This window comes from Orcinus orca, chromosome 10, assembly GCF_937001465.1.
Source record: "Orcinus orca chromosome 10, mOrcOrc1.1, whole genome shotgun sequence".
NCBI lineage: Eukaryota > Metazoa > Chordata > Mammalia > Artiodactyla > Delphinidae > Orcinus > Orcinus orca.
The window spans coordinates 53,682,555-53,692,441 of NC_064568.1; the positions used below are offsets into that span (position 1 = coordinate 53,682,555).

Here is a 9,887-nt window from a genome sequence, read left to right on the forward strand (position 1 = left end):
CTGCAATTTGACAATCTTACAAATTTGTCAATATGAACTTCCTTTAGGAATTCTCACTGAAAGAGCAGTCTGATACCCTTAAGCCATGGTCTTCACATATAATTGTATATTTAACGTAATATAATTTTCTGTGTATTCACTTAGGCAGTTAAGATACAATCACAAAAACTGGGCCTTTTGCAGATGGAAACAAAAAGATAAAAGTGTGACTCAGGGTTTGAAAAACAAGGAAGGTAATTTTTAAGTTCTCATCAAATTGAAAAACAATAAAAACCAACTGGAATGAAAGTTAAACAGCTTGAATATCTTCGTTTTTCCAGTTTTACAAACTCTGAACACACACACAGAAAACAACTGGACTGGATCAAAATGTGGTTATTGTAAGCCCTGCATCTCCCGGTTGTGATGAGGCAAGAATTTTTGACTCCCCTGTACTTTCTGACATATGGCTGTTGAGGTTACTGGCAACTAAAGCAGTGGACAGGGAGATTCCTCTCCATGTGAACTGGTCGTTCTGCGTCCTTATCTCTGGGCCAATTTTCCTTCCACTGCGAAGCAGACCAATAGCACTGAGACAACAGTGAATTTGTCTGTTCTGTGTGTGTGTGTGAACCCCCTCCACACACACACACACCTTTCAGGTCATCCGGGATGCTACCTCTTCCAGGAAACATTTTGTGATTCCTCCAGCCTAATGGCATCCCTCCTCCCCCAGGGAGAACCCCAGAAGCATTTAGTTTATTTAACCTATTTTTTAATGTTTGTCCTGTTCTGGCATGGAGTGCATTACCGTTACTCATTTATTTGGGGGAATTCTACCTCACTAACTGTAAAGTCCTTGAAAGCACAGATTGTTTACTCAACTGTGAACGCCATTCTGTGCCCTGCAGTACTCAACGTATGTTTCTTGTCTTCACTAGAGGGAAAAATGAGTCTTTCTCTAATCCATTTCCTTGTTTGCAATTCATCACAGATATTCTTAGAAACTGCAATTCTGCCACACGTTTACAGAAAGCATGAATGGTTTCTTCTGGAGAAAACATAACTTTTTTAAATTACAAAAGTAATGTATGTTAACTTCAGGTAGAAAAAGTCTGAAATACAGATAAGCCAAAGGCAGAAAATAAAAAGGATCCTTAACCCTATCACCCAAAGACAATCCCTTAACATTTTGGAGCACGTCCTCACAATACTACTCTACTCTTCACCTGGCAGCTAAGAAACTGAGGTTTAGAGAGATTAAGTATGTGACCAAGGTCACAGGGCTAGTAAGGACCAGAGCCTGGGTGTGAATGAGGCCTGTCCAGCTCCGGAATCTCCACTCTAGGATAAATTGATCAGGTGGTTGATGGGCCTGGTCACCCTAGTATTTTGAGATGACTCTGGAATGATCAGGCCACCCTTTCCTATTGCTTCCTCGTCTCTTACTCATTAATCAGCCACTGCAGCCCCTTGTCCAGTGGAAAGTCCTTTTGTTTAGCTCACACCTTGTCTGCAACCAGCAAAACTCATGGGCACATTTCAATCAGAAGCTTCCTTGTGTAGTGCCTTGGATACTAGCATGTCACCTCCTTCCTTTGACTGCCATGTTGCTATTGTATCCCCATGGTATGGACTGAACTGTATCCCCCAACATGCACAGGTTGAAGCCCTACCCAACATGACTATACTTGAAGGTAAGACCCTGACCCAATGTGACTAATGTCCTTATAAGGAGAGGAAGAGACACCAGGGATGCTGCTGTGAATACACAGAGAAAAAGCCATGTGAACTCACAGCAAGAAGGAGGCCACCTACAAACCAAGAGGAGAGGCCTCCGGAGAAACCAAACCTGCCAATACCCTGACTTTAGACTTCCAGCCTCTAGAACTGTGAGAAGTAGATTTCTGTTGTTTAAGCCACTGAGTCCGTGGTATTTTGCAATGGCAGCCCTAGCAAACTAGTCCACCCCATTTCCTACATGCTTATCCAGCTGTTCCTTCTCAGTATCTTTACAGGTTTGTTTTCTTCCACTCATTGGTCAGTGCTAGTTCTTATCAAGTTTGTCCTCTGCCCCTTCTCTCATTCCTCCTGGGGAACACAGCTATTTATATGACTCCACTAATCTATGATCATTTCCAAATCTAATTATCAAGCTCTGATTTCTCACCTAAGCTACCATTATTCCAATTGCCTACTCAACTCTCTTCATGGGTGTTCCACGGGTACCACATGCTCATTATTCCAAAATTGGATTCCAGAATACCCGCCCCTTGGTACATTCCTGACATCAGGAAAAGGCTCTATCTCCAACGGGTAACCCAAGGCAGAAACATAAAAATCAGCTAAGAGTTTGCCTCTATTTTACCCTCCAGAACGAACTGGGAATTAGGATCTATCTCTTTACTTTCTAAATACCGCTTGAGTCTGCTCTGTTCTCATCCTCAACACTGACATTATTTTAGTTCTATCTCTTGTTATTTCATATAGCCTTACGTCAGTTTCCTGATCTTCTTGCCTCTCTAGTCTCACCCCTTCCACTACATCCTTCACTGCTACCAAAATATTCCCCTCCAAAAATACAAAAATAACAATCACATTTAAAATTATCCAGTGGCTTCCCATTGCCTTCAGGATAGACTGTCAAGCTACTGTCCATCCATTTATTTAGTCAACCAGCATTTGATTCTCTACTGTGACCCAAATACTCTGTAAGTGCTGAAGATACGAGGACTCAGAAAATGTACTCCTAGCCTTAATTGCTGGGCATTAGGCTGTCCTTATGATCTAATGTGAAACATATTTAAGTAAACAAATAATATTAACAAATCTGATAATATGATTATCACAATAGTGATGAGCTCAGAGTACCACGGGAGAAGGCAGGCAACAGAGGCCATTAACCCAGCCTGAGAATAAGAGAAGGCCCAGGGGAAGAAATGCCTTTTGAGCTGAATCTTGAAGGATGGTCAGGTGAAGGCATGAGGAAGGATGCTACAGGTACCCAGATCAGCAGTTTAAAGACAAGACGTGCGAGCTTGGAGTGGGTAAGGAAATGCAAAGGTTTCAGAATGCCTGGAGTATAAATTTGAGGGGATTTTAGATGGAATGTTTTGGCCCCAATTCTGCACCCCTCCCTGAATTCACACTCTTTGCCTCATGTCTATGTAGTTTCTCCCACTAGAGGCAAAGGGTTCTCATAGTCAAACACTAGCATGGGGTTTGTTATGCGGACAGTAGAAGGTAAATATCTAATTTGGATATTTCAGTGTTATCTGAAATTATATACAATTATATAATTGTTCTACAATTTTGGTTATATATGCAGTTACAGAACATGGCCAGCATCATTGCTTGCTTGCACAAAATCTATTCTCCCCTTTCCATATTGCTCTCAGAAGTCCAATTTGGTTTGGGATGTAAATTTAACTACATCTTAGGGAAAGGACCCATCCTTTTGGATCGTAGATATACGATCCAATTCTGCACAAAGAAATATAAGAAGAAATCTGATCGGGGCTTGTGAGAAAGATTTTTTTCTCTACGTGGTTTAGAAAGAAGCGACCAAGGAAAGCCACTGTGCCCCTCACTACTTCTGTTTCCTACCCTTGAACATGATTAGGAGAGGCTGAAACAGAGGAGATACAATAAACTTTCAACAATGAGAGGGAAGCCAAAAGTATCAGAGTCGACCCACTGAATCAATACAGTAACTACCTCCATGCGGATGGTATCTGGGGTAGAAAGTCCTCAAAGATGGCTGTGAGCCCTTCCTCCCCTCACCGTACTCACACGTTGCTTCCCGCATCCAGAGGTGGGATGGGATCTATTTTCTATTTTCCCTCTCCTTGAACGGGCTGGCTTTGTAACTTACTTTCACCAATAGAATATGATGGAAATGACACAGTGCCAGTTCTAGGACTAGTCTCAGAGTGACTTCCTCTCTCAGCAACCAGTTACCAGGTAAGAAGTCTGCCTACCCTGAGATCTTCATGCTGTGAGGGAGCCCAAGCTAGCCACATGAAACCACATGGAGAAAGAGACAGCTGGTCGGCCACCAGATACCCCAGCCCCCCAAATGAAGCACCAAACATGTGAGTAACAAAGCTATCTTGGACGTTCCAGCCCCAGCAAATGCAGAGGGAATAGACTCAGCAAGATGAGTCCAATCCAGATGGCAGAATCATGAGACGTAATAAACTGATACTGCACAACTCATTAGTTCCAGTCAAAAATCATTTCTAACTAATACAAAGAAGTTCACCGATCATATGGAAAGAGGAAGGTGCTCCAGTCACCATATGGCTGTCAACCTGTGTACCAAATATGAACCACATCAACTATGAATTAAGATCTGTAAGGTTTCTCCAATTATCTTGTGAATTACACAATTGTATGTTTATGTATTTGTTGTCATAAATAAATACATACTCATTTGTATTTGCTTATTATATGTTGCAAACATGTAAATGTACCAAAGTTTTGAGACGTTATTTTAGCAGTTCTCCATTTTTACACATTAATAAGGCATCTCAAAAATCAAGAGGGACCCAGGATAACTTGAGTTCTGGGAGGCCCTGTTTTTCATGTCAGACTGAAGAGTCTGTATTTTATACTCAAGATGATGACAGACATTGAAGGAGATTTTGATCAGGGGAGGGAGATGATCAGAGATAATCATATAAGATTTTCAAATTAGTGACTGGGAAGTCTGAAAGATACATCTGAGGGCATAAGACTCTGTCAGGAAAAGAAGTGTGAAATAACAACTCTTACCAGAGTCATGACCAGGAATGAAGGGAAATCCTAGATAAGAAAGGCAACGAGAGTTCAGTTTGGAAGGAACTGGTGTCTGAATTGACTTGGATGAACCACAGGGACTCTTACGGAAGCAGATCCCCAAGTACCCTACACTTAATAATAATTGTAGCCAACACGTGTTGTCCACACATTCATTACTATGTGACAGATCCTGTTCTGAGTTTTTAATATGAATAACTGCCTTTAGTCCTCACAACAGCCCTATGCAGTTGATAGTATTATCGTACCCATTTTACAGGTGGGAATACTGAACCCCAGGGAGGTTAAGTCATGACAGAGGCAGAATACCAGCCCAGCAAGAAGGCTGCAGAGCCCAGGCTCTCAGCAACTCTGTCATCTACTGCCATCACACAGCTACCTCCCGGTCTCCCCACTAGACTGTGACATTCTTGAGGCAAGGACTGTGTTTCTCATAGCTTTAGCTTCCTGTGCCTGATCCATATTTGTTGCTTAATAAATACCTGTGAATGAGAAGATGATTCATTGAATAAACTCCATAATATGTAATATTCAAGAACTGAGAGTCTGCAGATTGTGAATTTGGGAAATAAAATCTGTGGTGCCCTCAATGCCTGATGACCAAATGAGGCTAGAGATGCTTGTCAAGGGATCTAAACACCAGCATAAACTTCCCCTTAATGCTGAAAAATGCTTCCCAAAGTAAAAATGGTACAAATGAGGATAGATTTCACCCAGGAGAAAGGATTTATGTGTTTGACAATTATGTTAATCAGTTTTATCCTAGCAAAACGTCCGTTTCTAATTCTTAAGTTTTTAAGAAGGTAAAATTAAAACAAAACAGCTTTAAATCTTTTTCTCGAACAACACCGTTGTCTTTGGTATCCACAGGGGATTGGTTCCAGGACCCCCTCAGATACAAAATCCTCAGATGCTCAAGTCCCTTATATAATATGGCTTAATATTTGCTTATAACCTGTGCACATCATCCCTTATACTTTAAATCCTATTTAGATTACTTATAATACCTAATACAATGTAAATGCTACGTAAATAGTTGCCGGCAGCTCAGGAAAATTCAAGTTTTGCTTTTTAGAACTTTCAGGAATTTTTTTTCGAGTCTTTTCATCTGTGGTTGGTTGAAATCTGTAGATTTGGAACCTGTGGATACAGAAGGCTGACTATACTTGCTTCCTAAGAAATGCTAGACAACTTCCCTATCATTTTGACATTATTTTCCAATCTTCAAAATCATTCAACTGAATAGTTATTAACTAAAATATATTAAAAGACTTGAAAGTTGGAAACTTAATCAAATAAAAGTTATTACTTTAATTACAACAAACTAACTGTTCATTTCACAAAAGTACAAAATCACTTAACAGTACAGGTTCAATGACTTAAAAAATATAAGTATCTTAAGGTGGATTTATTTAGCTGGTGTCAGAAAAATGATTAGTAACCATTTTAAGAGCTACATTTAATTTGTACTTCAAATTCATGCTATTTCACAGCTCACAGCATAAAACATGCATGTGTGCTAATTAGATTCAATGACTATTTGAGATTTTCTGGTAAAAATTTTGTACCCTAGTTAAAGGTAAGTATTTGAAGGGTAATGGTAGCTTTTAGGAAGCCCTTATCAAAAGACTGTACCCCCTAAGCAGCTTCTGCCATTATTTAAGCCATCTTTATCTTTTTTTTTTTTTTTTTTTTTTGCTGCACCACGTGGCTTGTGGGATCTTAGTACCCAGGCCCCCGGCAATGGAAGCACAGGGTCCTAACCACTGGATGGTCAGGGAATTCCCAAGCCATCTTTATCTCTGATTAACTCCAGAGGGTTTGTCAATTGACAGAAGATCAGAAGTGAATTTTCATTGGTGAAATAATTGGTGCTCAGGATATGGAGATTGGCTTAAAGGAGTGGTGCCCTAGACCTCACCCAGTATCCTGTGTTCAGCCACTTCTGGGAGAGTCTGACCCCTGATCTCAGATGAACTGAATTCCACTGCTAGAAAATGGTCACATTTTCCTGGAGTGACCATTTCCTGCAAAATACTTTCAGAATATATGAAAGGACTGAGAGCAGAGTCTTTGCTTTCCCACAGAGGAAGCCAATGCTGGTTTGCTGACAAATATTTGTACACGCATCAGAATTCAGTCTGAGACCCACTTTTATCGTGAAGCGTTACCTGGTAGTGAGGACGTGGCAAGACCTGGAGTTCTGATCCATTTCCAACTTCTCTCATCAACCAAAGGCAACCAAATATTTGTCAATGACAAATTGGTCCGTTCACAGCAGTTCTACAAACACAGAAACTTTAGATTAATGGCTAAGAATGATTGCAGAGAGTATGTGGTAACAAAACACTCGGCCCGAGTGTATCAGGGGTGAAGAATTCATAGTGGGATGCAGTGCTCTTGTGTAATCATTTGCACAAGTTTCAGATGTTATTAATTATTAACCTGCTGAATCATTGGGAAAGCATGGGTCACTTGCGCTGCAGGCATTTCAAAGGGCTGCCTCCTTCCTGAAGCTGACAGTAGACTCACTGGTTCTTGTTTAGAGTTGCCAAGGCATATGCTTATCTCCAAGTCATAATGACATTCAACCATCTGCTCTGTGTCCTCATTCCTCACCTAGAGGCTATCAGAATGCTACCAGTTCTGTAGGATTTCAGAGGAAGTCGTTCAGAGAGGCTGCCTTTGAAATTTGTCGTTATCATTTTGCCTGCACACACAGAACAAACTCCTGAAAGACAATTAAAACACTGAGCTCTTTTTCCAACACTTAATGTTTTACTTGACTGATTTTATAGACACCTTTTATTATGCTTGCCTTTTTTCCATCTCAGCCAATTGCTCCAATGAAACATACTGCTTCTCTTATAGGGAACACCCATAAGACATTTTTCTCTAACTAGAGAAAATGAGATTATCGTTTTACCACAGAACTTTTTTAAGTTTTCAAATCATATCTTCTACATGAATATTTCACAGAAAAATAACAATTCTGTACATAAAATTCTACTTCTGGGCGAAGTGTACAATCTTTAGTCAGACCTCAAAATAAAATCGGGGTAGCATTTGCCAATTTGCAAAGAGTCTCTACACATGTGATCTTATTTCTCATCAAAACCACATGATGCTGGGGGGAGGGATAAATCAGGAGTTTGGGATTAACATATACACACTACAATATATAAAATAATCAACAAGGACCTACTGTATGGCACAGGAAACTATACTCAATATCTTGTAATAAACTAAATGAGAAACAAATTTTAAAAAGAACATAAATATATATGCATAACTGAATCACTCTGCTGTACACCTGAAACTAACACAACGTTGTAAATCAACTATACTCCAATATAAGATAAAAATTAGCAAACAAAAAAAACAAAAAATAAACCCACATGAGGCAGCATTTCCTTCCTACTGCTGCCAGGATGGCGATGCCCCTGTTGCGGTGCATTTCCTGGAGCCGGTGGTTTGGGAGCCCAGGTCGGTCAGGAGTCTTGCTCCGGGGCTGTGTAAAGCCCACTTGGGCACCCAGGGGTTGCTGGCGGTGCAGAAGGCTCGGGGTCTGTTCAAGGAATTCTCCCCAGAGAGAGGAACGAAGACAGAGCTCCCCCAGCTCTTTGACCGCGGCCCGGCAAGCAGTTTTCCTCAGGCCATCCACCGTGGTTCGACCCCACGGCGGACTGGCTTCCGGTGGGGCACCTGCTGGCGCTTTGGGGCCTCACTTCCAGCGAGCGCGCCACCACGTGACCACGCTGGTGGGAGAAGCCACGGCGCCGGCGAGACCAAAGCTGCGGCACCGCAGAGCACTAGGCGCTGGAGGCGGAGCCTGTGTGAAGAGGCGTGTGCGCCTGCTCCAAGGGCTCGAGGCTCATCACCGGCGGCTGTTCACTAATGGGCCGACTTGGGGCAGCTTCGTGGTGCAGCGCAACCCGGCCTGGTACCGGAAGCAGCACCTGGTGGACTTCCTAGCGGCAGTGGTCGGCCACTTCCGCATGGGCACGCAGCTGAACCTCAAGAGCCTCGAAGGCAGGAGTTTGGCAGAGTTGTAATACCTGGTGCTCCAGGCCTCTGATTTCTACTACATGTTCCATCGTTATGGATGCCGGGTCCAGCTGGGTGGATCTGAACAGCTAGACAATATCATGTCCGAATCTGAGTTCATCCACAAGTTGACTGGAGAAGATGTATTATATTTGGAATCTCTGTTCCTCTAATTACAGCTGGAGCAAAACTGGGAAAGTCTGCTGGCAATGCTGTTTGGCTTATGGTATCGATTTTTTGTCAGGCAGCAAGATGATTGGGTAGAAAGGTCCCTGAATCTCTTCACTTTTCTGCCCCTTGCAGAGATTGACCACATAATGTAGCTACATGTCAAAGAGCCAGAAAAGCGGGGTCCTCGGAAACGACTTGCTGCATTAGTCACAAAGCTTGTTGAGGAACAAGAAGGGCTGGACTCTGCTAAAAGTTTCACACAAGCCCTTTAGCAGCATAGATGCACTGGAGGTCATGTGTGATCAAGGGTTATAAGAGTTGTCGAAAGAAGCTTCATTTCTGAATTAGTTCTTGACCCTGGAACAAGCGTCCTAGATTTGCTGCAAAGTAAATGCCATTCCAGATGGTCCCTGAGGGTATCAGATGATCACAGAAGGCAGAGTCAGTATAAATCTCAAACAAGTAACAAATCCTGAGAGTGTGTTGTCGGACCACATATTCTTAAGAATGGCCTTTCGTTACGTAAAATAGGAAAAAGGAATTTCTACGTGATAAAATGGCTTCAGCTGTGATGAAAAACCCTTCTGATGGTTCAAACTTATTCATCATTCATTCCCAAGACATACGAACTTATACCTTCGCTTTTGCAAATCCAAATCAGAGAATGGAGTATACTCTCGGCCTCACAGTGTGAGTAATTTCATTATTTATATAGGTTGATTATGTTTGTGGAGTAGTGGGCTATTTTATTTCCTGATCCGTAAACATTAAGGACTACCATAGAAAAGCATGATTTCCAGGATTAATCTCTTTTAATAATTATACTTCATGAAGAACGAAATGCTGTCTTTCCTATCCTGTCCTTGCTCTTTTGGAGATGAGTAGGAACA

General features: G+C 41.8%; 1 pseudogene; it reads left to right on the forward strand.

Moving 5' to 3' along the window:
• The first annotated feature begins 8,210 nt into the window (after positions 1-8,210).
• LOC101289101 (tyrosine--tRNA ligase, mitochondrial-like) lies at positions 8,211-9,569 on the forward strand (annotated as a pseudogene).
• The last annotated feature ends 318 nt before the right edge of the window (positions 9,570-9,887 follow it).